This window comes from Macaca nemestrina, chromosome 1 (assembly GCF_043159975.1).
Source record: "Macaca nemestrina isolate mMacNem1 chromosome 1, mMacNem.hap1, whole genome shotgun sequence".
Lineage (NCBI taxonomy): Eukaryota > Metazoa > Chordata > Mammalia > Primates > Cercopithecidae > Macaca > Macaca nemestrina.
This window is the reverse complement of record NC_092125.1, coordinates 178,252,021-178,277,571: the sequence shown is the minus strand read 5'-3', so window position 1 is coordinate 178,277,571 and position 25,551 is coordinate 178,252,021. Positions and strand designations below refer to the sequence as shown.

At 43.1% G+C, this 25,551-nt stretch overlaps 1 pseudogene; it reads left to right on the top strand.

The window, feature by feature from the left end:
* Window positions 1-21,235: 21,235 nt before the first annotated feature.
* On the top strand, window positions 21,236-22,582 carry LOC105495121 (aspartate aminotransferase, mitochondrial-like; annotated as a pseudogene).
* The last annotated feature ends 2,969 nt before the right edge of the window (window positions 22,583-25,551 follow it).

Sequence of the window (25,551 nt, the reverse complement as noted above, 5' to 3'; positions counted from 1 at the left end):
CCCAGCCTCGAATGGCAATTTTCAAAGGCAGGAAGCCAAGGGATGGCCAGAGATGCCAGAGTATCATCTCTGTCTTTATCGCTTTTTATCAGGGAAGAACATTTTTCCCACAAGCCTTCCTGTATTTTTTTTTTTCTTAAATATCACTGAGTTGAACAAAGTCACACAGCCACTCCTACTTGTAAGGAAGGCTGGGAAAAAGTGAACTTTGTATTTTTAGCTGTGGGGTGTGTGTGTGTGTGTGTGTGTGTGTGTGTGTGTGTGTGTGTGTGTGTGTAGCTGTCACCACGAAAAAAGTGGGAAGGAAATGGCTATTGGGCAGTCAACCAACAGTTTCTATGATATACAGTAAATTGTTAGTGGATAATTATCTTTCAATGTGGTCTCCAATGGGTAATCTTGGGAGGTTGTCAAGTTAAATGGTAGAAGTTCACGGTTACTTTGAACATTTAGATGTCATAATTCTATGATTTGAAAATGCTCAGTGGATCAGGAATCTTTTCTCTCTCTCTAGCAACTATCCTTCCTGTGAGGTTTTTGTATGAGAATATGGGTACCACTTCTTGCCTTTTCCCTTGTCCTACAGTTTATTTTAGCTGAAGAGTGTAGGTGGAATAAAGGACCACTGTGAGGTAACCTCAGAACCCTGGGACTGAAACAAATAAAAATACTCATTTCATAAAATGAGATCAGTGATGAGATGAGCCCCCTCAGAGATGGATTTGTCCCAGGCCCAGAAAAGGAAGAGCAGGTGTGTAAAGAGGGCCTCAGCATCATCCTGAGGGAGGGGTGGCTGGGGACATCTCTGGGAACTCGGCCCTTCCTTCATGGGAACATGCCCCAGGCATTGTTGGCTTCTTCTGGGAGCCCTCATAGAGGGAGAGCTCTCTCTGTGGGCCCATCCTCAGAAATTGCAAAGCAGATGTTTGCTATGGGGAGGTAAATGTTTTCCCTTCTGTCTTATTTTCAAAGATCAGCAGAGAGGGCTGTAAGATCAACTGTCTAGCCTGCCTAGTTTGGAGGCCGGTTTGCTGGTAGGCCCAGGGCTAGCATGCCCATTGCTACCGTCTGTCTGCTTCTCTGATGGGCAAAAATGTTTCTTTTGGTGTGATCTGGTGGAGGTCAGCAGGGGAGGGGAGGGGAAGGGTCTCTTCTGTCCTTCTAGAGTTTGGTCCTCACTCTACATTGTGGAGGCAGCAAAATGCAGTACTTTCTCCAGAGAACGGCCACATTCTTACTCCTGGAGTTAGACTGAAGAGAGGCAGAGAGAGCATAGCCAGCACCTTGCCTGGAGCCAGGGCTGTAGCATTCACCTGTCTGGCAGGTATGCAGGGAGCTCCTGCTCTATGCCAGGTGCCCAGTGAGTAGTCAGCCCAACAGAAGAGTCGGGGCCCCACACCTCTAAGTCTAGTGCCCTTTGCTCTATTCATGTGAAAAGAAGAAAGAGACTTAACACTGGGCACATTCTATATGCATGGCATTGTACTGTTCCTATTTTGCTGGTAAAGAAATGGAAGATCAAACATGTGGGTACATGATCACAGCTACACAGGAGGTGATGAAATCAAGGCTCAAACTCAGATTAGTCTTTCTCTAAAATTCACCATCTTCCCACTTCACTCAATAAGCTCAACTCAGAAGACAGAGCCTCACTCGTCCAATCCTTTGGGTGAGAACCTGCTGTGTTTTAATTTTCCCATGATGGTGAGGAGAGAGGAAATGTTAGCTGTTCTTTGCACCATCACCTCCTGATGTAAATGTAGAGCATAGGAGAAGAGAAGAACTTCACATCCATTTAGTTCAGCTCAACTCAATTCAACCTTTCTCAGCACCCACTGCCACCAGGCACAGTGTTGTGCAGTAGAACCCAGAGATGAGCATGGCATGGCCTTTGCTCTTACAGAGGACATTGTGATGTTCCAGCACCACACACAGGACTTCCAAAGTGGGTCTTACAAGGTTCAAGGTATTTGGGAAGGTGATCTGTCCCAGAACCCCTTGAGGAGACTGTAAAAGTCCAGCTAATCCAAGGTCTATCCTAGACTTGAAGAATCTTGGCCTTCGGGAACAGAGCTGTGAATCTGCATGTTCACAAGCCCCCGGTGATTCCGATGCATGCCAACGTTGTGAACCTTCCTGTTATATGGACATAGTGGAGAGAAAAAATACACGAAACTGTAGTTGTTATTCCTCAAGGTAGGGGCAGGATGACATCCCAGATAAGGACAGACTTAGAGAAGGGAGGAGGAACTTCACAGTAATTCCTTGTGGGACTCATCTGTCAGGTACAGCAGGCACAGTGCCTTGGGCACACACGACTTTCAGTGGACCAAGGCAATATTTTAATTTCTCTCAAAATCAGAAGGAAAAAAGCCCCCTGAACATGGAATGTTTTAGTTTTTTAGAAAAATGTTTTAATTTTTTTCCATATCAGAATAAAAAAGGGAATTTCTAGGGGTTATGGAAATCTATTAAATTTTGCCAAAAGAAGAAAAACACCTCAAAGTATTTAAAATTATACCAGTAATAATTTTTAATATTAATCTTCTTATGGAGGTAATGGCCCATAAGACAGACGTGCATAGGGCTGCGGTGGGGACTGGCCACACACACTGGGTTGGGTGTGGTTTGATCGTAAGTGGGGAGGCTGGGGAAGGAGGCAAGGGCCACGCTCTGGAGGGTCCCAACTACCAGGCTGGGGAATCTGGACCTTATCCTAAGCACACTGGGGACTGCTTAAGGGTTTAAACAGGGAGATATATGGTTAGATTTTCATTTGTTAAGGCAACCCCTTTGGCAATCCTCATCTGTGGGGCTGTGGTGGGATTGGTGTGAGACTGGTGTTAGGGAATCCTGAAGGAGACAGTGTGTCTAGGGCAGAGGTGCTAAGGAGGAGATGGATGCAGATACCAGAGGATGCAGAATCAATAGCACCTGGTGAGGGTTGATTGGACATGGGGGCAAGAGAGGCAGATGCCACGGACGTCTCAACCAAATGATTAGGAATGTGATCAATAACCCTCATAATCAGCACAGTTCTGGCTTCATGGTATACTTCCTGCAAATTACATTGGTTTCCAAACATGAGAGCCTGGCCATTTCCACCATGATTCCTCTGTTATATGGGCTTTGTTGAAGTTGGTCATCTTTTGCTCTATATTATTGCCATCTTCAGGGTCCTCTCACTGTCTGCTTCCAACTTTACTGTAGTAGTTAGGATAATACTTACTCCTGTAACAACAACAAAACCCCACCCCCCCACCCCACCCTGCCAGCCCACATTTCAGTGGCTTAAGGTAATCAGTTCCTTTCTCCCTCACCTAATAACTCAATGTGGGTGTTCCTGGTTGGTAGGTAGCTTCCCACCAGGTGGTGGATCAAAGAAGGTGTCCCCTTCCATCTTGTGGATCTGCCAACCTCCAGGGCCTTGGAGTCCTCTTTTTGTAGCTGGAAGATGGGCAAACGAGAGGGTGGGGGAGGCCCACCTGATTCTTACCAGCCTTCATCTGGCAGTGACATCTATCATTTGCAATCACACTCCATCGTGGACGCTCATCCCCAGACCCACCTGGACATAAAGGGACTGGGAAACTTAGTCTCTATTAGGTGGCTGCTTCCCGTGGCAGCTCCATGTTGTAGATGGACAATCATGAATTTTACCACCACACCCCAGGACTATTTCCAGCCCTAACCGTGAACACATCGAGGCTACATAACAAGTAACTTTCAAGGCATTCATAGCCCATTTGTCACATCACATTATGAAATGTGATAATGGAGGTACAAAACATGTGAAAAACCCCTATTGTACCTATTAGGTTAAACCATATGGCTTGTAGATCAAAACCAGTCAAAAATTGACAATTTCATATGATTCAACCCAATATACTAGAGAAGTGCTTCCAAAAAAGTTTTTGTTAGAACTCTCCATCATAAATTTGGGAAAATATTGCAGTGGGAGACACTATACTTGATACTCCTCTGGGAGATTTAAATATGCTTTAGTCAAGTAAGAGCTCTGAAACATTCCGTATTCAAGAAAATCCCATGCTGTTTAGTTTCTTTAATTAGTGATTTCCTAAGAAATTGTTGCTTAATCGGTGATTTCCAGGTTAATTTGTGCATATAACTCATTTTTCCCAAATGCCTCTTCAGCTCTCCTTGAATTACTCTTCTATCTTATGTACTTTGGGAAATTTCATGGAACACTGAGAAAGTCCATTAATGAATCGTTTTATCTAGCAGAGAAAAAAGAGTAAGGTTTCTCTTTGCAGAAATCCACACCAGGCACATTGGTGAAAATGATAACATTTGTTGAGTGCAAGAATGACTTTAAACTAGTCACACATCTTTCTGAGCCTTAGGTTTTTCAACTACAAAAGTAAGATGACAAATTAAAAGAGAAGACCCATTTAAAAGAGCTTAGGAAGAAGTTGCGTGTGTGCTAACTTCTTCCTTCCAATAGCATCGCTGAGGTTGAGGAAGGCAGCCCCTTGCCACGTAGAGGACACCTCCTTTCAGCAGCCACATGTGGGATTGCTCAGGGCCTGACGTGCGAACATGTGTAAGCCCAGCTTCTTGAGAGCTCACATGGATATTTGGGTCAGGCAGAGTTATTTTTATACATTCAAAAGAGAAGAAAATAAAGAGCAACATCCTCATGTTGACACGAAATGGCTGCCCTGTGACTCTGGGCTGGAGGTGGGGGGTAGTGCTGGGGGTTGGAGAAGTGACCAAACCTAAAGGGCCACATGGAACCGCTTTTTCATGGTCTAATCTGGGAACCGGAACACTCTGAGCTTGGAATAAAGTCATGGTTCTGGTTAGAGGATTGATTCTCTGGGGCCAGCATGGCTTCTGGCAGAGCCTTGGCCTCATCTGTCCTTCCCCTGGCCTGGTCTCCTTCTGGCAGGCTCATCCCCATGTCTGGCAGAACCCCCAGAACAGATCATTCTCCTGGCCCCCAGCAAAGCTGTTCACTGACTTCCAAACATGTGTGACTAGTTTGGCCATCTGGGCGTGAGTCCTATCTGTGAGGTGGGCCTTGTTGGGTTGGGTCTTCCTTTCCCCTACACACTTGTCATGGCCTCCAGCTGAGTGTACTTACCTGGTTCCCCTGCAAAACCTCCACCTCCAGGGCTCTTTCTAGCACTAAGAGGACACAGCAAAGAGAGCTGATTTAAGAATGGATACTGTGTCTGTTTTCAGTCTTGCTGTGGATCTGATGCCTTCTATAGGACCTCCTGCTGGCAGACCTATAATGGTCCTCAGAGTCAGAATGACCAGGTTTGAATCTTGGCGTGGCCACTTGTGAGTCATGTAACCTTGGACAGATACTCTAATCTATCTGGACCTCAGTTTCTTCTTCTATATATTGGGGTAATTGCTGTTGTTTCATCCATCAAACCATTACACATTCATTGAGGATGTTTTTCTACATGCCCAGCATTGGCGACACAAAGATAAACTGTAACTTGTCCCTGTCTCAAGCAGATGATATTCTCTAGATAAAAAAGAATGTGAAATTGCCAAGCCCACGGCTAGGGACCCAGAACCCAGCGAGGTGTAAATAACTGAGGCTTTAAAATCAGACCCTCTGCTTGAATTCCAGCTCTGATACTGAACAGCTGTGTGGTGTTGGGCACAATCTTTGTGCTTTCTGGTCCTCAACTCCCTCATCTACTCGAGGAGGCTAAGACATGAGAATTGCTTGAACCCAGGAAGTGCAGGTTGCAGTGAGCTGAGATTGCACCACTGCACTCCAGCTTGGGTGACAGTGCAAGACTCTGTCTAAAAAAAAAAAAGAAAAATAAATCAAAAGGAAAAATAAGTTAGTTGAATTGGCCACTTGAAATCATGTAATGAAGCCAAATGGGTGCCGTGGCACTTACAATTCTATCCTGGATATACTGTATTGAAGATATTTTGAGGAGTCCTATGTTTTCTTGGGGAAAGGGCCTGAGCTTGACATCTAACAGACTTGTAATCCAATCCCAGTTGTGTCATTTACTGGCTGATTGACTTTGAGCCAGACACTCAGTGTCTCTGAGCTTCCTTGGCCCATCATAAAATTTAGAGAAAAACATGCACTTTGCAGTGTGGTGAGAATGAGAGAGTGCTTAGGTGAAGTCCTGGCTTAGTCATCCCCCACCTCTTGGTTCCGTGACCCAGCCGACTGTGAGTCCATTGGGAGCAGGCCCTGCATCTGGCTTCTTGTTTTCTGTGAGGCCCAGCACAGGATCTGGCAGAGAGCAGATTCTCAGTGAGCATTTATTGAATGAATGAATGAATGAACGAGCAGGTTTCAGCATGATGCTTTGTAACCTGGGCCCCAAAAGGGGCAGTATAATTTCCTTTGTTGCAGGTGGTGTTTAATGGGGAAATGCAAAGAACTTTGGACCCAGATATATAGGCTGGACATATGAATTGTATAACATAGACCCTGCTCGTTAATAACTGTAAGTCCCTGGGCAAGTTGTGGCGCATCTTGAAGCCTTGACACCTCAACTTCCTCATATGCGAATAGTCTTGCCTAATTTGCTGGGTTCCAAGGAAGTCGGAAGAATTTCCAGCCGTGAAACTACTCTGTAAACTCTAAAGTGCCATCCTCACGTGAAGGGTTGTTGTTGCTGACAGCATTTGTGAAAGGCCACAAAGCTGTTGACATCTGCTGCTTGGCCCTGGCTGGGAAAGAGGTCAGAGGGTCCCATACTCATGCATGTGAACTTCTGGGATTTTCTCATTCTGGGAACATTATCAAGAGGCACCAGTTGACTCCCTTTGTCCCCAAGGGAGCAAATATGCTTGGCTCACTGTCCCTGTGGACATTAATGAAGCATTTGTGACAGCACAGCAAAGTTTCCAGAATATCCTAAAGCACCTCTATCCAGTGCTTCATAGTTAGCACATCATCAGTACACCTGTTATTTCATTTATTTGATCTTCCTAGTGACTCTGGAGGTCACTGTGGATAGAGGCATTATTTCTATTTTATAGGTGAGAAGGACAAAACTTGGAGAAGCTAGAAATGTGCAAAACAACACAGAGGTAGTTAGGGACAAAGCAACCCATGCTTGCCGACTCTAGTTCTGATACCCTCTCCATTCATTTCTGTGAGAAAAAGCATCTTGATATTACCCAGAAAATAAAACCTCCATGTCTGATTTGTCTTGCTATTCCCCGTGGCACTTTGTCCTTGCGGGAAACATAATAGATATTCAATAAACATTAGAATCGTGGACTCAATGACTATAGATTTTGAACACTCAATCAATGAGTGCAGGTTTTGGATACAGACAGATCTGTATTCAAATCCTGATCAGCTACAGACTAACTGTGTGACCTTGGGCAAGGCACGGTACTTCAATGCTCTGATCTTCAAATTCTTCCTTTGTCTAGGAGTGAAGGGTGTACATTCTGTCTGGGGCTGCAGTGAGCATCAGTGGAGAGAGCATCCCTAAGGCATCAAGTACTCAACCTGGAACATAGTAGGCACCTAATAAACATTGGGATTTCTAGCTCACAAAAGCTCTAAAAACTGGCCTTTAAACCCTTTCATTTGAGTGAAATGAATGGAGGGTGATTGTGAGAATTCAATTCTTTTTTATTGCTTTCTGCCTCTCTCATTAATCTTTAAAATCATATGCACAAAAAAGGTGATGGGACCACATGCTTCTGGTTCACTCATGCTTAGGTTAGCAGGCATTGTGTGGTGGTCAGAGGCCTCAGACAGGCTTCCTGCTCCATGGCCCTGACTTCCTTGGCCCTGCAAAGGTGGAGGTTCCCTTTGCCCTAATCCAGATGCACTCCTACATTGAATCAAAAACAGGGCACTTGCCCAAACTCACCTGGAAAAAAGGAAGATTAAACCTTTACCTCTTATCTGTGCAAAATACACTATACCTCAGGTTGCTGGCAGCTGGGTCCTGACTGTGTAAACGGTATGGTCCTCTGTCTCATTTGAGTTTCACAAAGAAATGATTAATACACCCATTTTACAGATGAGAAAACCAAGGCCCAGATAACCATTTAACAAGCTTTTATGATGTGTCAAGTACCGTGTTAGGTGTTCTGTTTGCCTTCTCTTCATGGGGAATTTAGAGATGTGGCTATTGAGGCTTAGGGATGTCAAGTAATTTGTTCAAGGTCACACCATTAGTTAGGGTAAAAGTTAAGATGCTCCAACAGAAACCTCAAAATCCTATTTCTTTTTTTTTTCCTGTTTTTCTTTTTTTTTTTTTTGAGACAGAGTCTCGCTCTGTCACCCAAGCTGGAGTACAATGGCGTGATTTTGGCTCACTTCAACCTCTGACTATTGGGTTCAAGAGATTCTCCTGCCTCAGCCTCTTGAGTAGCTGGGATTACAGGTGCGTGCCACCATGCCTGGCTAATTTTTGTATTTTTTAGTAGAGACGGGGTTTCACTATGTTGGTAATGCTGGTCTTGAACTCCTGACCTTGTGATCGGCCTGCCTCGGCCTCCCAAAGTGCTGGGATTACAAGCATTAGCCAACGCACCTGGCCTCTCAAAATCCCATTTCTAAAACAAGATCAATGTGGACAGCACTGTCATGTAATAGTCTAGTCCACAGCCACGTGGATGAAGTACATGGGGTGTGTAACTCTGCCCTATGAGTTACTCAGGTATCCAAGTCCCTTCTAGTTTTGCTCTTTCCTCAGACTGTTACCTCCTCCATCTGGTTGAAGGTGTTTCATTAGCACCACATAAGAATTCCAGTCCATAGGAAGGTGGAAGGAGAGGAAGTGGAGGGGAAGCAATTTCCATGTATAGTTTATTGGTAAGAACATAGCCACACCCAGCTGCAAATGAGTGGGGGATATGTAGTTGCAAGCTGGCAGCCATTTGCCTATCCCAAACTTAGAGAGTGGAAGTTCTCTGTTAAGACATATGTGTGTTAATACACAGTGAGTAGCAGAGCTGGGTTTTGAACACAGGTCTGTCTTATTCTTTCCATCACTCCACAGACCTTGGAGAAGAAGGCAGATTCTTTCTTCTGCTACTCTCTATTTTTCCAACTGTCTTGGTCCACATAGTAAGATACCTGCCGATATTAGCATAATAACTGAGCATTTATGATGTGCCAGGCACAGAGTGCTTAACCTTAATTGTTTAATTTAGCCTTCAATCAGACTGAAAGTTTTGTGTAAAGATCTCATAAAGGGCCAGTTGATCAGAAGAGCTTAGTGACCCTGGGCTTGAGGACAGGGCATACCCACTTCTTAGTACTTCCCTGTAAATCCCAGTGCTTAAAAGCTTGGGGCCCATATGTACTCTTTTTTTTTTTTGCTTTTATTATAATAATAATTATTATTATACTTTAAGTTCTAGGGTACATGTGCACAACGTGCAGGTTGGTTACATATGTATACATGTGCCATGTTGGTGTGCTGCACCCATTAACTGGTCATTTACGTTAGGTATATTTCCTAATGTTATCCCTCCCCCCTCCCCCCTCCCCACAATAGGCCGCAGTGTGTGATGTTCCCCTTCCTGTGTTCAAGTGATCTCATCGTTCAATTCCCACCTGTGAGTGAGAACGTGCGGTGTTTGGTTTTCAGTTCTTGCAATAGTTTGCTGAGAATGATGGTTTCCAGCTGCATCCATGTCCCTACAAAGGACATGAACTCATCCTTTTTTATGGCTGCATAGTATTCCATGGTGTATATGTGCCACATTTTCTTAATTCAGTCTGTCGCTGATGGACATTTGGGTTGATTCCCAGTCTTTGCTATTGTGAATAGTGCTGCAATAAACATACGTGTGCATGTGTCTTTATAGCAGCATGCTTTATAATGCTTTGGGTATATCCCCAGTAATGGGATGACTGGGTCAAATGGTATTTCTAGTTCTAGATCCTTGAGGAATCGCCACACTGTTTTCCACAATGGTTGAACTAGTTTACAGTCCCACCAACAATGTAAAAGTGTTCCTATTTCTCCACAACCTCTCCAGCACCTGTTGTTTCCTGATTTTTTAATGATTGCCATTCAACTGGTGTGAGATGGTATCTCATTGTGGTTGTGATTTGCATTTCTCTGATGGCAAGTGATGATGAGCATTTTTTCTTGTGTCTGTTGACTGTATGAATGTCTTCTTTTGAGAAGTGTGTATTCTTTAAATCATGACACTTTCAGATGGTGGACTATTATCAGCCCATGCAAAGAATGAGGCAGATATTTCTGCACTGATATGGAAAGATTGCCTAGTGACATTGGTAACTAGAAAAATAAAGGTGCAGAACTTTGTCTATAGTGTGTGGCCGATGGGTAAACATGACCACTGGTTTCTCTTAGTGGAGAAGACCTCTTGAAAGATAGGCAAATGATTACTAATATTGATCCTTTCCCATAAAGACAGCAGATGCTGGGAGATCAGGCATAGGAGAAACATACTGCACACATCCTTGTACCTTTCAGATTTTGTACCATGTGATGTATTTCATATTTAAAAAAAGTAAAAATAAAAACTAGACTTTGAAGTATAGAGATACCTAGATAATCTTAGAAATGTCCCTCAATCTTTGGTTCCCCAGTTTCTTGACTTGTAAAATGGAGAATAAAATATGCATAATAGTAACAATTTATGTTTCTGTATATAAATTACAATTCACATCTGCCTCACATGAGAATCAACTTTGGTAATGCCTATAAAGTGCTTACGCAATGCAGGACAAATCATTTGTGCACAATAATTGCTAACTATCATCATTATGGTTTCTTCTTGGAAGAGATAGAGAGTAGAAATTCTGTTTGTTTCAACGAATGGACCCCAGGTTCTGGCATTCTTTTTGGCCCCAGGAAGGCTTGCATACAATGAACCTCCTGCTGAAAGATCTTGGTTCTTTGTTTCAGCTGTCTTTGGGAAGTTCTTGCCTGGAACTTGCAAGAGACCATTTGCAAGGTGCCCACATGCTAAAACTGGAAACTGGGAGAGGATTCTTCAACTTGGACAGCATGATCCCTACTGGCATCTGGATGCCTTGTAGCCCATGACCCCTTCTGACCTTTGGAGATACCAAGACCTAGACTGATGGATTAGAATAGCTCTCAAAATCATTAGTTCAAGCCCCTTATTTGATGTACGGGGCAAGAGAGGTCCAAGAGTAGCCTAAGTTTGCGTAAGAAATTTGTTAACAGTGCAAGTCTGGAACCTGTTTTTGAGTTCCAGCTCAGGTTTTTTTCTACATTTCCTAAGAATGCTGTCAGGTTAAACCCATCTCTTTAACCAATACTGAACTGTGTTTTATTGGAGTTTTTGCTTATTGATGCTTTGCAAACAGATATTGGGCATTTAGTGTGCATCAGGACAGTGAAGGAGGCTGGGGTGAAATGGGATGAAAGATGAGTTAGACCTCATCCCTTCTCTGAGGAATGAGCTATGGGGTGAGGGTAGAGGGTGGGGAGGGGAGTAAGGCCCATCTAAGTGGGAAGGACAAAGTACTGGGAATTCAGAGGAGGAAGAGTTCACATGAGGACAGGAGAATCAGAGGGTGCTGTATGTTCATCCATTGTCATTCATTCATTCATTCCAGGACATTCTCTGCAAGAGGGAAGGCTGTATATGTATTTCGACTACTCTCTGCCAGGTAAAATGGTTCAAGTTTTCACATAACATGATCTAATATAAAATAATAAAGAGGCAACTTAGCAGAGTGGGAAGATTATAAACTTGATTTTCAGACAAACCTAGGTTTAACTCCTCGTACCACCATCTTTTTAGCTTTGGGACTTGGGGAAAATTCAGTTAACTTCTCTGAGCTTGCTTCCTTATCTGTCAAATGGGGGTTAATTATCAAAGAATTATCCCGACGGTTGCAAGGGATGATGTTTGTAAAACCGTTCCACATATGGCTTGGCACAGAGGAGGCTCTAAATAAAAATGCTGGCTTCCTTCCCTTCCTGTGTCCTTGAGAACTATTTTTTTTTTAAGAGACAAATTATTGCCTATCAAAACTTTTAGAATTGGACTGTATTTTCTGAAAAGGGAACACTAATCTGGTACAATGCTCTTGAAACTTTGCTTACCTAATCTCTCAGTTTCAAAGAGTAGGATGGCCTCTTTCCCCTCCATTTTATCGAAGATATCCCATCGCTAGCTGGACTTAATCTGTAAGATTGCATCAAAGAAAACTCTGCTTTGGGAAATGTGATGGCCCTTCTCTTGGGAGTTGGGCTTCCGTTTTCTGTGGAGCCAGAAGGCCAAAGCTCCAGTGATGCCACAGAAGATCATGCCAGGTTGACCTTGGGCCCTGAAGGCCTGTCCTATGCAGGGTTCCCACCTAGGATGTTGTCTGGGGCTGAGCTGTGTTCCTCAAAAAATATATTGAAGTTCCAATCTCAGGTACCTCAGGATGTGACCTTATTTAGAAATAGTGTCATTGTGGGCCGGGTGCGGTGGCTCACGCCTGTAATCCCAGCACTTTGGTAGGCCGAGGTGGGGGGATCACGAGGTCAGGAGATCAAGACCATCCTGGCTAACACGGTGAAACCCTGTCTCTACTAAAAATACAGAAAATTAGCCAGGCGTGGTGGCCGGCACCTGTAGTCCCAGCTACTTGGGTGGCTGAGGCAGGAGAATGGCGTGAACCAGGGAGGTGGAGCTTGCAGTGAGTAGAGATTGTGCCACTGCACTCCAGCCTGGGCGACAGAGTGAGACTCCGTCTCAAAAAAAAAAAAAAAGGAAAAAAAAGAAATAGTGTCATTGTGGATGTATTAGTTAAGATGAGGTCATACTGGAGTAGGTGGGCCCTTAATTCAGTGTGACTGGGGTTTTTATAAAAAGGCCTGTGGAGACACAGCCACACAGGGAGCAGGGCATGAGACACAGAGGCAGAGACTAGAACACTGTAGCTAGAATCCAAGGAAGATCAGGGATAGCTGGCCACCACCAGAAGCTAGGAAAGGACAAAGAAGTATTCTCTCCAACGAGTTTCAGAGGGAACATGGTGCTGTGGACACCCTGATTTCAGACTTCTAGGACTGTGAGATAATACATTTCTCTTGTTTCAAATCCCCCAGTTTGTGGTGCTTTGTGATAGCAGCCCTAGAACTGAGTAGATATTTAATCTCCATTTTAAAAGTGAAGAAATTGAAGCTCCCAAACATCCTCATTTCTACAGCACCAAAGACCATAGAGGCAGAGAGTTTATCGAAGGAATGTGCAAATCAATGTCTGTGGCTCAGGGAAGGGGTGTGAATTGCACAAGGTCACATGGGTAGTTGGAGGCAGAGTCAGCTATAGGAACTGTGCCTGGATGCCCAGCTAGCTGTTTGCTCCATTAGGACAATAATAATAGCGACCATTTATTTTCCTGGTTAAGAGCCTGGGCTTTGGAGTCTAAGCCTTGGCTTCTGCACTTGTGGCTTTTTGTCTAGTCCAATAAAGAAGGCTTCAATAAATGTCAGCTGTTATTGTTGGTATTTTATTATTACTAAATTCTTATATATGAAGTGGCTTACATACATTACTTCATTTAATTCCCATGATTGCCTTTGGGGCAACTATTATTATTATAGTTTTGCAACTATAATAATAAAATAATAATAAAATAAAATAATAATAAAATAATAATAAAAACTGAGTCTGAGGCTCAGAGAGTCTCAAAAATTGCCCGAATCATCCAGACGGCAATAATGGTAGGGGCAGCCTACGACACGCCATGCAGCTTTGAGTGGCCTTCAGGCCTTCTTTCCAGTTCTTTTTTTTTTTTTTTTTTTTTTTTGTGACGGGGGTCTTGCTACGTTGCTCAGGCTGGAGTGCAGAGGCACAATATTGACTCACTGCAACCTCCACCTCCTGGATTCAAGCGATTCCCGTGCCTCAGCTTCCGGAGTAGCTGGGATTACAGGCACGTGCCACCACGCCCAGCTAATTTTTTTGTATTTTTAGTGGAGATGGGGCTTTGCCATGTTGGCCAGGCTGGTCTCAAACTCCTGGCCTCAAGTAACCCACCTGGCTTGGCCTCCCACAGTGCTGGGATTGTGGGTGTGAACCACTGCACCTGGCCTTTCCAGCTCTTTTTAATATGTGCAGTGCAAAAGGATTTTTAGCCATGAAATATATAGAACTCCTATAAATCACTAAGAAAGACACAACCAGCCCCATGGAAAACTCGGCCAAGGGTGTTAAACATACAATTCACAGATATCCAATGAAAATGAAAAGATGGCCAAGCTCGGTGGCTCATGCCTGTAATCCCAGCACTTTGGGAGGCCGGGGCAGGAGGACAGCTTGAGCCTAGGAATCTGAGACCAGTCTGGACAATATACTGAGAACTTTTCTCTACAAAAAATTAAACAAAATCAAAAATTAGCTGAGCGTGGTGGTGTCATGTGCCGGTAGTCCCAGCCACTCAGGAGGCTTAGGTAGGAGGGTTGTTTGAGCCTGGGAAGCAGAGGCTCCAGTGAGCTGAGATTATGCCACTGCACTTCAGCCTGGGTAACAGAGAGAGATCTTGTCTGAAAAGAGAAAAGAAAAGGAAAAAAAAAAAAAAAAAAAAAAAAAAGAAAGAAAAGATGCTCAGCCTTATTGGTAGTTGAAGAAATGCAAGTTAAAACTATGATGAGATGCCATTTCATATCCCCAAGATAAAATTGGTAAACGTTTAAAAATCTGGTAACAAGTATTAACAAGAATATGGAGTCATAGGAATCCTCATACACTACTACAGGAGTTTAAATTGGTAAAATCACTTTGGAGAGAACTTTGGCAATAGCTAGTGCAATGGACCGAATGTCTGTGTCCCCATCCAAATTCATATGTTGAAATTGCATCCCCAATATGGTGGTATTTGGAGCCTTTGGGGGGTGATTAGGTCATGAGGGTAGAGCCTTCATGATTGGGATTAGCGTCCCTATAAAAGAAGCCAGAGACCTAGCTGACTCTCTTTCCATCATGTGAGGACACAGTGAGAAGCTGGCAATCTGTAACCTAGAAGACAGCCCTCACTAGAACCTGATCTTGCTGGCACCCTGACCTTGAACTTCCAGCCTCCAGAATGTGAGAAATAAATATTTGTTGTTTAAGCTAACCCAATCTATGGTAAGTTGTTATAGCAGCCTTAACAAAGACAGCTAGTAAAGTTGAAGATGTATAGATCTTATAACCAGGGACTCCACTCTTAGGTGCATTTCTCAGAGAAACCTTGTATACATGCATAGAGAAATATAGAAAAATGGCAGCCTTGTTTATAATAGAAAAATATTGGAAATAAGCTTTTAAAAAAAAAATTTTAGAGATGGGGGTCTCACTACGTTGTCCAGGCTGGACTTGAACTCCTGGAGTAAAGTGATCTTCCTGCCTTGGCCTCCTAAATAACTGGGACTCCATGTGCACACCACCATGTCTGATTTGAAAATAACCTATGAGAATGGCTAAAATAAATTGTAGTGTATTTCTATATTCATATAATACTATTCATCATTAGAATGAATGAAATTCAATTACATGTATCAATTGGGTAAGTCTCGAAAACTATGTTGAGTGAAGGAAGCAAGTCATTAGGAGAATCAATGCAATTTGCGAAAGTTTAAAAACCCACAAAAGCAGTATTACTGTTTTATAAATACATATGTTATAGAAATATAAAAATATGAAAGAGAATGATATAAATGTCAGGACGGTGGTTTCCTCTGGGATGCACAGAAGGGAATGAGATTAGGGAGGACGACATCAAGTATATCTGTAATATTTTAATCCTTAATACAAGTGAGAGATATGCAGATGCTTATACTGTTGTTGATACTTTTTATATGCCTGAAATCATAATAATAATGTGCTTGCATATCATTTCCATATACTTTAAAAATAGAGGAGATAAAGCTTCTCTACAGTCAGAAAAATTTGTACTTCTCTAAAGAACCTCTGAGAGACATGATAAAAGAAAGAAATGCAGGCGGCAGTCCAGTGTTTTCAGTATTAATTGGAATTTGGATCTTAATTTGGGTGCAGAGGAAGCCACTAAAAGGTTGTGGTTGAGGAATGATCTCATTTTTGGCTTGCAAGGCATTTGAAACGTGCCTCTGTTTCTCTTAGTCATCCTCATCTGACTGTCCAGGCTCCCAAGTTTTTCTTCTAGTAACTTCACACTCTTGGTAAGTTCCTAGTTATACCGTTCACACCTCCGTGCAGTTGCTCATGGCTCCCTATGCCTAGCATTTATTTCTTTCTAGCTGATCCACACTCTCCTTTCCAGAGCCAGCTAAGGCAATGCTATCTCTTACCAAGTTTATCTTGTTTCCCTCAGGATGGGTTAAGTTCCCCTCTGAACTCCCAGAGCTCCCTTTAGTATTGATGGCACAATCTTATTTCATCTTTGTCTTTCTGGCTCCCAGTGAAGTGCTGGAGTCAGCATAAGTGCTCAGGAAATGAAAGTGTTGTTAGAGCAAGAAAGTGTAAATGGAGCATTTGTTCAAGTCCCTTCTAGAACTACTGACTTCTAATAATGGCTCACATGGTCATAAAATAACATCACAGTGGGAATTAGATCCTATAATCCTTTATAAAGCTTGGGTAAAAACCTTGGCAAAGAAAACTCTGAAAAAGGGGTAGGATTGGGTGATGGGATGGGTGTGAGGTTTGGAGGGAGAACACAGAGATGGGTCCAGACTTAAGAAGCTTCTTGATAGCCACTTAGCAAGGTGGAGTCTGCATAGAAAAGAACCCAAGTCTCTTCATTCCTGGCCAGGGCTCTTTCTTTTGTTCTACTTTCTGTGGCTTGAGAAAACAGCTGCTCTGTATCATCTTATTAAAATCTCTTCCAGTACTTAAAACAGGAAATGACTCTCCAGTTCTTGTGTAGTGAAACTGGGTCAACTATAACAGGTGGCTTGGAAGAACCTATGATAAGAGGCACTAGAGAACAGACAAGCCTCAGGAAAGCAATATTAAACTTGAGCGGAGTCTCAGAAAGGTCTTTGTAGTTGAATCAAGTTAAAACAAGTTTGGTTCCAAGGGTCTGGTGACTCTTCTAAACATACTCACACATCTGGATATTGAACTGAATTGCAATAGAAATCCATCATTGAGGATCATCTAGGGACAAACTTTTGTGCAAAAAAAAAAAATAAATGATTGAATGATGAATTATCATATAGATGATGTTGACCATCTGTTCATCATTAAAATACAGAATAAGACAGAGGCCATAAGCAAGATAAGGCTTCCATGGCATTAGAAGAAATGTGGATGGATGTGCTAATTATCTTTGAATCTCAGGGCCAACCTAGGGCCTGGAACATGGTAGGTTTGCACCAGTATTTTCTGACTGAATGGGTGAGCGCTGGAGAAAACGCATGACTGGAAACAGCTTCACCAGTCACCTCTTGTATTAATACATCTGGTTTGGAAGAGAGTTGGTGGCAAAATAAAAAACAAGACTTCCTACAAGAGCTTTTACCATGAGGCTAACCAGAAACACCAAATCCATGTCATCAGTGGGATTAAAACCAAGGGAAGTCTGGGCAGGGTTCTTAATGGTTGAGAAAGAGGAGTTTCTGGGTTATGATAGTGGCTTTCCAGTAGTGCTTGATTTAACCACCCCCTCTCTCATCAAAATACTACCAAATGCAGAATAAGACATAAAGTTGCGACAGCCTGGAAGGAATGACTTTTCATGAATAATGGAGGTCTCTGGAAGGGATTTTGTCTTGCCACAGCGTTGATGGAATGGGATTGAGAAATAACCAACACTGACCTCAAAAGTAGAACCACAGCATCGGACTGGAACATCTACGCACATACCAGAATGCCTTGCCACCCATTGCCTGGGAACAGCACTCTAGAGCAGGCGGGTTCACTTTCAACTGTTCCTACTGTCCATCTGTGCCTCTCTTTCTGCATCTATTTGCTATTACTCCCAATCACACGCCATCCTGGGATGCAAAATTGGCAGTGAGAGAGGCACAGGGGGAAAAGCTGAAGAAACATAGTATTCTGGGGAAGAATGCTTAATTGGGTTTAGACATTTGAAATTTTACAAATTTTTCTCTTTGCATATTTTCATATACTATTGCAAATACTAATATTATTTAATGTTAATATCTAACTACAGAACAAAGGGGATGGATATCTGAGTATAATACTGTTGGCTAATGTCCTTGTAGCACTCTAGAATTTAAGAATAATTCTACAGACTATTTCAGTCCTCCACCCCACCTTTGCCACCATCATTTCCACTACCAACAAACCCATGTTTATTGAGCACTTATTCCCAAGGCTTCTCTGCAGCAAAGGAGAGATGCGGGCCCCTTTCATATCTTATGATTTGTGGTGATGTATCAAAAAGTGAACAAGTGTCATTAAAACAGGGTGACAAAATATCATCTACTTTAAATGGTGACAGGTAACAAATTAGCACTTTAACACTAAAACCACACTCTGTTAACTTGTGTTTTTCAGCATGCAAAAAGTATAACAATTGAAGTAATTTTGGCTAATGTAAAATGTTAGTTTTTTTGGTGTAAAATAATATGATTTAAAATTTCAAATCAAACAGTACTATAGCAGTTAAACCAAAATGAAATAAATAGATTATGAGTGAGGCATAGTGATAGTGGTACAACTGTACTCTTTAACAGTAATTAGCAGGTTTATAAGATATTTTCTACATCATAAGATGTAGTACAGATGATATATATAGGTAATCTGACATAAATTTAAGAAATATGGTAAATAATTTCTGCTGCCCTGTCGATGTATTTCTTTGGCTGTATGTCACTCCCAGGGCAGAAAGTTCTTTAGATGAGCATTAACTAGCTCTGTGGTTTTCTTTTTTTTTTTTTTAATTTATTTATTATTATTATACTTTAAGTTGTAGGGTACATGTGCATAACGTGCAGGTTTGTTACATATGTATACTTGTGCCATGTTGGTGTGCTGCACCCATCAACTCATCATTTACATCAGGTATAACTCCCAATGCAATCCCTCCTCCCTCCCCCCTCCCCATGATAGGCCCCAGTGTGTGATGTTCCCCTTCCTGAGTCCAAGTGATCTCATTGTTCAGTTCCCACCTATGAGTGAGAACATGCGGTGTTTGGTTTTCTGTTCTTGTGATAGTTTGCTAAGAATGATGGTTTCCAGCTGCATCCATGTCCCTACAAAGGACGCAAACTCATCCTTTTTTATGGCTGCATAGTATTCCATGGTGTATATGTGCCACATTTTCTTAATCCAATCTGTCTTTGGAATCAACCCAAATGTCCATCAGTGACTAGCTCTGTGGTTTTCTAATAATGCACCAGTCTCTTTGGCCTTCTGCTTTCCATCAGTGCAATGGAAGGCTGAGTGTTGGATATCCACATTCATCATCTCAGTACTCTCCAGGGTCATTTCCTTAATTTGGCTGACCAGGCTAGTGACTCTCTATATCTTTATCTGCAAATATGACAGATTGGACTGGCTAAACTGTGGTGCTCTACCAATTCAGAGCCTATGAACTCATTTCATAGAAAATATGTAATTGAATTGAAGATACGGTCATCTCATGCTGCTGCTGTAACTGCTGCTACTACCACTACTGCTGCTACCACACTTATGCATGCCCAAGTGAGACTAAGCTGTTTAGCCCAGGAGGGTACCTCAACCTCATTGAGGGCAGTGTACCTAGCAATAAGTAGCACTCTGAGGGCTCATCTTACAGCCTCCAAACCGCACTCATAACCTCATGCCTCACCCTATCAAAACCACTAGGAAATAGCTTCTCTGGCATTGGATACAAAAATTGTGGAATTTCCTCTCCCAAGAATTGTTAGGCAGTTCAATGATTTTGCTAAAGAGGTGCCCACAAAGACTTTGAAAGAGAAGGAAGGTTGTCTTCTGAGGGTTTTACTGTAAATCAAAACATGTTGGACGCAAATATGCAAGAACCACCCTCTGAAAAGTAGACTAATTTTAAGACCAGAAGGCCATCAGCATATCTAAAAAAGAATGTACCGGTTGAAAAAGGGTTGGCAAGTCAAAGGACAGAAATGAACATGAATTACTGAGGCAGCACTCCCTCAAGCTTGGCTCAAGATAGACGCATTCCAGATCTAGAAAACCAAGAGGTCATTGTGCTACCCGACCCTGGGAAACAACAGCTCCCATTTACTGAGCATGGATTCTTTGACAGGACAGTGTGAAGCGCCTGTCTTACAATATCCCATTTAATATTCAAAACAGCCCTGGGGGTAGGTATCACTACCGCTATTTTATAGATAAGTAAACTGAACTGCGGATCAGGAAGGACACAGCTGCTTATGGTCACACAACTGACGATGCTGGAGCCTGAATCAGACTCAGGCTGTGTGACTCCCAAGGCTCTGATCTGACCGCTGTGTGCATTGCTGGGCAGTCTCCAAAGGAGATAGACCCGGATGAAGGAGATATCTCCTTCAGGCCAGTCTCTGAGGGAGATGGACCCAGATGCTTCTTTGTAGAGAGCAGGGGCTATGGACCCAAATTCATATATTGAAGCCCTAACTCCCAGTGTGATGGGGACTTTGGGAGATGAATAGGTTTAGATGAGGTCATGACAGTGGGACTCATGATGAGATAGTGTCCTTATAAGAAGAACCATCAGAGATTCCCCACTCATACCTCTCTCTCTTTCTCTGCCTCGTGAGGACACAGTGAGAAGGCAGTTGCCTGCATGCCAGGAAGAGAACCCTCATCGGGGAACCACATCAGCCAGAACCTGGATCTTTGACTTCTCAGCCTCTAGAACTGTTGGAAATAAATTTCTGTTGTTTAAGTGCTCTGTCTGTGGAATTTCATTATGGCAGTGTGAGCAGACTATGACAGTAGGAATCAAACTGATCATGTGCAGGACTGTCTGGTCTTTAGGGGCTATTTCTCTAGAGGGAAGACTGATGACAGTGAGCATTTGAGTTCTACAACTGCTGCTCTCTGTGGTTCCAAACTTCTGCTCATCAAACATCATTCAGGAGGTCAGCCAGAGTGGGAGCATAGGGGTTTCAGGTTCCCTCAGGAGTTCCATTTCCATTGTCAGTATATTTAAGGGTATCAAGGTGTACACATCACGGGCTTGGTTAGCCTAGGTCCTTCCCCACATATTGGTACATTCACCCCAGGAGTGAAAGTCCCTGTGTGCAGCCTTCTGAACTGGTCATCCTGCCTTCCCTGTTAGTGTCCTGACTGCTTTTAAAAAGTGGGAGGGGCCCGCTTGCCCTCCACTCTGTTCTGCAGCTACTCAACTGCCCTCCTCCCATCCGCCATGGCCCTGCTGCACTCAGGTTGCATCCCCTCCTGGATCACCACTGCCTTCCAACTGGGCCTTGCCATGGCAGCCTCCAACAGGACTAGCTCCTGGTGGGCCCATGTGGAGATGGGATGTCCGGATCCTATCTTGGGAGTCACTAAAGCCTTTAAGAGGGACACTGATGGCAAAAAGGTGAATCTGGGAGTTGGTGCCAACCAGGACAATACCTGAAAGCTTTATCTGCTGTCTAACATCTGCAAGGCAGAGGCCCAGACTGCCACAAAATATCTGGACAAGGAATACCTGCTCATTGGGGTACTGGTTGAATTTTGCAAGACATCTGCAGGAGTAGCCCTGGGTAAGAACAATGAAGTGTTGAAAAGTGACTGGTTTGTCACTGTGCAGGCTATTTCTGGAACTGGGGCCTTAAGGATCAGAGCTAGTTTTCTATACAGAGTTTTAAAGTTCAGCTGAGATGTCTTTGTGCCCGAACTATCCTAGGGAAATCACATACTTCAGGGATGCTGGCACACAGCTACAAGTTTATCAGTACTATGACCCCAAGACTTGTGGTTCTGACTTCACAGGCACTATGGAGGACATTTCAAAAACACCAGCACAAAGTGTTCTTCTCCTGCATGCCTGGGCCCATAATCCCATGGAAGTGGACCCTTGTCCAGAGCAGTGGAAGGAAATAGCAATGGGATGAAGAAAAAGAATCTCTGCATTCTTTGACACGGCCTATCAAGGCTTTGCCAGAGGTGATGGTAACAAGGATGCCGGGGCTGTGTGCCACTTCATCAAACAGGGCATTAACATTTGTCTCTGCCAATCATATGCCAAAACATGGGCTTACGGTGAGCATGTGGGAGACTTTACTATGATCTGCAAAGATGTGAATGAAGCCAAAAGTGTGGAGTCACAGTTGAAAATCTTGTTCCATCCCATGTATTGTAACTTTCCTCTCAATGAGGCCTGGATTGCCTCTACCATTCTGAAAACTCCAGATTTATAAAAACAGTGCTTGCAAGAAGTGAAAATATGGCCGACTACATCATTAGCATGTGGACTCAGCTGGTTTTCAACCTCAAGAAGAGTGACTTCTCCCACAATCCTCCTCTCAAGAAGCAGGATTCCTCCCACAACTGGCAACACATCACTGACCAAGTTGGCAAGTTTTGTTTCACAGGGCTAAAGCCTGAACAGATGGAGTGGCTGTTCCAAGGAATGGTTGGAATTCTCCATCTAGATGACAAAGAATTCTCCATCTAGATGACAAAGGATGGCCACATCTCTTTGGCAGGGGTCACTTCTGGCAACGTGGGCTACCTTGCCCATGCTATTTACCAGGTCACCAAGTAATGTCCCTGGTGTGAGGGAACAGAGACAACTTTTCTGTTTTCAGCCTCTGCTCTTATGAGCTTTGCACAGAGGATGAGGTGGATGGTGGTAAATGGATCATTTCTTTCAACCGCAATGTATAACTCTCAGTGACTGTGATTCTCAGAAAAGAAGACGTGGTGACACAGGGCAGAGGCACCCATGACTGGCATCTGGAACTTTGTGACTCTAAGCCAAACCTTTCCCCAACCTTTTATGGCCAAGTTTTCTGAAAGAGTTTACATGTGCAAGAAAGTCATAGCACCAAAAAAACCTTGTCAATCATGCCCCTGCAATATTTCAGAAGATTTAGCTGAAGTGTCGTATGGTGTCAGGGGTCCCTTAGGAGAAATGGCACTCATTAGAGGCTTTGAGAGAAAACCTAGTTCTGGCATTAATAGTCAGCCTCATGTTTGTCCTCCCATGATGAAGCAACCTTATCAATACACTGTATTGCAGAAACTGTGTTTTATGAAAATGAATGAGCCACTGCAGCAAGGAAAATAAAAGATGCTGTTTCCTGTCTTATTGAAGTAAAAGAGAAGGCTCTCTCTTCTCTCTTGTTATTGCTGTTCTTTTCCTTATGCACACATATTTTTATCTAACCTAGATGTTCATCTCATTCTACTGCTTGTTTGATCATAACCTCATTTCTATTGGGATTTATTTAAGAACAAAGAACATAATTTTCTGCTCATACCATACTCTCAGCTTTCTTGGCAAATAATAGTGGAGAGTAGACTAGCACTTTATCTCCGCATCTTTTTCATCGATTGTGTAATTGTCTCCTGTTGGGTTGTTGCCTCTACCCAGTTAGACTTCCAATCTTCATTGAATGTGGTTGTACAGTCACTATCTCACACCATGAGTCAGGCGGTGCAGGATAGTGCCAGGAAAGAGGATATTCCGGGCTTCGTGAGCTGCCCGCTGGACTCAGGCTTCACCCTTTGGAAAGACAGCCACCATCTGCTCTAATCATATAGACTTATTGCAGCTTAGTTTCTCTGTTAGAATAAAATTACTGTAGAACCCCCACCCCTCCCAAAGTAGGAGAACCCTGCTGTACTCACTCTTTAGTTACCATTCCTGTGCTCTCTAGACTTCTGTAGCTATGCCTCCAAGGCAGATGACACTCCAGTCAGTGATGATGGGGCTGGCAATGATGATAAAAGGTAGTTTTTATTGAGTCTTTTGTATGTGGCAATTCAATTCATTTTAAACAAAGCGAATACTAACAAGCCTGGAGACCACAGGAAGGGTCTGCAGAAGATGATGTGCAATCACCTAAATTTTGAAGAATGGATAAGATGTTTACCTTATAGAAAAAGAGAGGGAAAAAATCCAGGCATAGAGAAGAGTCTAGACAAAAGTTTGGAGGTTGGATCTGGCAAAGTATATTCTGGGAACTCAGTTTGGCATACATGGCTGAGGCAAATGGATTACCAGCTTTGATGACAGGAGGGAACAGACAATTGCTTTTCTTGGGAAGGTAATGGATGAGGTGCTCATGGAGACAGCCAGTAAGGTGCAGGGTGTGGCAGAAGCATTATTTTCCCATATTATTCAGTACTGCCAGATGCTTTCTGAGCACCTACCCTCCTACTGATGTTGTTGTGGCTTGATTCTCTTGTGGGACCAGGCAATGGATGAGCTAAGTGTAACTGTGCTTCAATTAAACCAAGAAAACCTATTCTGGACACTGGGTTAAAGTGAATCCTGTGCTGTTCAAATAACAGGAAAAGACGAGATGATGTGGTGTGAAAAGGGGAAAGGTGAGAGAAGTAAGACTGATTGAGTGTCAGTATGAGCTGAGCCCCATGATAGACACATCATCCACAGAGTGTCATTTGATTTTAAGAGCCCCAGTAGGTTTGCACTAGTATTTGTAGATGAGAAGGTTCAGAGAATTTCCGCCCAAGGGAGGAAGTAGTGGCAACTGGATTTGAACCTAAGTTTGTGTCACCCAATTATCTCCAGCTATCTGACTCTTTAGGAGGTCTTAGTTGACGTTCCTCTTTGGTAAACAATGTGCTGTGTGGATGCAAGTGAGTCATTTACACTCTCAAAGCCTCAGTTTCTAGACCTATACATCTGTCTCCTTAGAGGTTTGCTTTTATTCTTCTCCTTGGACTCTTACAGAAATCAAATTTTCCTGACCCGTGACAATCCTTCAAAAGTGTGAAAATAGTATGCTTTCTCTGAATTTTCTCATTTTCAGGCAAAAAATTCTTGCTTCTTTCAATTGCTTTTCCTCCTTGCTATTTGATTCTTTGCAGTTAATATATAGTTGCCCTCAAAGCTAATGCTATCTTAGGTTGTACTAAAAGAAGCATAGTGCCTGAATTAAAGAAGGAGGAACATTCTCCTCAGGTCAGAGTACCTCTGAGTCAAGGATTCAGCTCTGAGGCCATGAAGTATGAGGGAGCTGGATGAATGAGTATGCATTTGAGAAGAATCTTCCATGGAACTGGTCTTGTTGACAAGGAAAGTGGAAATAAAATGGACCTTTCTTTATTCCTTTAATGCCAACACAGGAAGCTTTCTTCAGAGTCCCCCTTAAGACTATGTTCTGAGGGTGTGGTGGCTCACACCTATAATCCCAGCACTTTGGGAGGCTGAGGCAGGTGGATCTCTTGAGCTCAGGAGTTTGAGACCAGCCTGGGCAACATGGCAAAACCCCATCTCTACAAAAAATACAAAAATTAGCCAGGTGTGGTGGCATGCATCTGTAATCCCAGCTACTTGGGAGGCTGAGGTGGGAGGATGGCTTGAGCCCAGGAGGCGGAGATCACAGTGAGCAAAATTACACCACTGCACTCTAACCTGGGTGACAGAGTCACACCCTGTCCCCCACTCCCCCCAACAAAAAAAAGACTGTGTTCTGACAGGGCACATGAAATCTCACATTGAGATTCTGAGCAACTTCAAGGCTGTAAAGGACTACAGCTAAG